The 3,031-nt window shown below is 40.9% G+C and overlaps 1 non-coding gene across 1 annotated transcript; it reads right to left on the reverse strand.

Moving 5' to 3' along the window:
• Nucleotides 1–874: 874 nt before the first annotated feature.
• LOC132643027 (small nucleolar RNA R71) lies at nucleotides 875–980 on the reverse strand. The gene has a single exon (XR_009583484.1). It is a non-coding gene; the product is annotated as a small nucleolar RNA R71 (small nucleolar RNA).
• Nucleotides 981–3,031: the final 2,051 nt, after the last annotated feature.

Here is a 3,031-nt window from a genome sequence, read left to right on the forward strand (position 1 = left end):
GCATCCATACAAACGATCCATTAGAAGTATATCGAGAGCAATACCTATGATCATACACTTCATCTAAAGGGGACACAACCTTGGTTTCTTTTATCATAAATTACAATCCAAAGCAATTAGTTAGCTATTAGTCATAAACAACCAACTTTTACAAACATCATCGGATTAAGACGTTAGACCTAAATTAAGCATTTTACGAGTTTAGTAACCTTTTTACACAATATTCCCTGCGGGATTCAACCCAACCTTGTTGGGTTACTATATTTGATATCGTCCGCTTTACACTAATTAAAGGTGTAATTTGAGCGCATCAAATTTTGGCGCCGTTGCCGGGGAATACGGTTTTGAAATTACTAAATAGTGTTTGCTTTGATTGAAGTCTTTTGCTTATTCCATCACACCTTGTTTGCTATTTTTCATAAACCAGGTGAACATGAATCAGAATCAGCAAAACCAACGTACTGGTAACCAAGGGGGTCGATTGAATAATCAGGCGAAAGAATCAAATGACGAGAATGTTTTCGCTGATTATGCTCCTGAGGAGGACTATGCATCTGTTATTGTTCATCCTCGAGTTAGAGCTACAAGCGTCAAAATTAACTCCTCTCTATACAGTTGTTGAAGCTTGAGGGCTACTTTCGGAACTCTACCGATAATGACCCTCAATGTCATTTGGAGAATTTTGTGGATGTATGTGCTAATCACATCCAAAACAACGCTTCGCAGGATGCTATTCGGCTGAGGCTTTTCAAATATTCCTTAGCTGGAGATGCAAGAGCACGGTTCGAGAAGCTGCCCCGGAATTCTATTACTACATGGGCAGAGATGGTAGCAGTCTTTCTCAAGAAATGGTACCCTCCTAACAAGAAGGCTGAGATTCGTGACAAGATCTATGAATTTAAGCAGCGACCAGGGGAACAATTATATGAAGCTTGGGAGAGGTTTAAAGAGTATTTGCAGAAGATTCCAAATCATGGTTTTCTGGAGAACATATTAATAGAGAAGTTCTATCGAGGGCTGGATCCAGTGACGCAATCAATTACAAACAATGCAGCTGATGGTTGTTTTATGAATAAATCTTACCGACGAGTGACCAACATACTTGACAGGCTGACTACGCATAATCCGGCAGGGCACTCAAACAATGTTGATATTGTGCCTTATAGTAGTGTCATAATCCAGAATATGGTAAAGGAGAACCAAGATACCCAACAAACATTGGCTGAACTTGCAATGAATATTTCCTTGCTAACCAAGAAGTTTGATGAGACCCAGATTAAGAAGGTAAATGTTTGTGAGGATGAGTCAGGTATGTCGAAGGGTATATACCAGACCCAAGAGGGTCCTTTTCATGAGGGACCTCTTATGCAGGTTAAAGACGCTAACTATGTGAACAATTCTCAAAAGGGTTATCAAAGATAGAACTACCAAGGTGGGTACCAGAATCAGAATCAATAGAGACCTCAGCAGGGTCAGGGTGCCTACAACAACAACTACTCAGAGAACTACAATAGTAATTATGGTGGTACGAACCAAGGGAGCTACAACAACAACAACAATTTTGGGAACAAGAGTTCCAATCCTTATATTCCACCGAAAGGACAATCAACATAGCAAAGTAGTTTGAGGGTTTAAGAAATGCTTGAGAAGGTTCTGGGAAATCAATCAAAGTCTGAGAGGACATTATCTGGGCTAACGGAGACAGTGGGTTCCTATACAGCAACTATTCAGAAGCTCGAGTTGCAGATGCGTGATATTTCTAGAGAGCAGCACCCTCCTAAAAATGGAGGACTTCCTAGTGACACTGTTCCAACTTCGAAGAACGGGAGAGGCGGTGTAGACTGTGTGCTTGCCATTAGTACTCGGAGTGGTAAACTACTCCAAGGTGCTAAAAAGAAGGTTGTTGAGCTCGAATACATGAAGATGAAGAGGTGCAATCTGAAGCACTAACTATTGTTGATGAGAATCCTACTGACAAGAAGGTTGCTGATATTTCAGAGATTTTGGAGGAGGCTGATGACAAGAGCAAGCAAACTGTGAAAGGGGCTCTCCGCCCTTTGACTTAGCTTTTCAAATCTAAACCTCTCTTTCCTCAGAGGTTGGTGAAGAAGAAGGAAGATGCTAAGTTTAAAAAATTTAATGATCAGCTAAAGCAGTTGTCTCTGAATTTTCTCTTCTTGGAAGTTGTTAAGGAGATGCCCGGTTTTGCTAAATATTTGAAGGACCTGCTGACCAAGAAGAAAATGGTGCAACATGAAACTGTGAGTTTGACTCACACTGTGAGTTCCATCATTTCAACAACTATTATTCAGAAAAAGGGAGATCCTGGGCGTTCACCATTCCTTATTTTGTTGGGCACCATGATTTTTCTCGTGCTTTGTGTGATAATAGGGCGAGTATTAATTTGATGCCACTTGCTATATATAATCAATCAGGTTTGGGGATGCCAAGGCCGACTACTATGAGGTTACAAATGGCTGATAGATCTATTAAGAGGCCTGTTGGTGTGGTTGATGATGTTCTTGTGCGGAATGGTAAATTTATGTTGCCCGCAGCTTTTGTGATTCTTAACTATGCTGTTGATCGGGACATTCATATTATTCTGGGGAGACCTTTCCTTACTACGGGGAGAGCTCTGATGGATTCGGAGAAAAATGAAATCAAGTTCCGAGTCAATGATGAGGAAATTACTTTTCAGGCAAGCAAGGGGATGAAATTACCAAGTGCTTCTGAGACATTTTCGGTGATTGATTCTTTTGATGTTGTTGATGAAGCGGTGGAGTTCAAGATGGAAGAAGAAAGTTTGGGTGAAGCTCTGGCTGGTATTCTTGTAAACTTTGATGCTGAAGACATAGAGGGTTATGTGGAGACGGTTAATTCTCTTGTTGGGTTGGGTTCATATTCTTACCACCCAAAGAAGCTGAATCTTGATCTGGAAAATAGAACAACTCCTCCAGCAAAGCCTTCGATCATTGAACCACCGAAGTTGGAGCTTAAGCAGCTCCCGTCACATTTGAAGTACGAGTTCCTT

This window comes from Lycium barbarum, chromosome 5 (assembly GCF_019175385.1).
Source record: "Lycium barbarum isolate Lr01 chromosome 5, ASM1917538v2, whole genome shotgun sequence".
NCBI lineage: Eukaryota > Viridiplantae > Streptophyta > Magnoliopsida > Solanales > Solanaceae > Lycium > Lycium barbarum.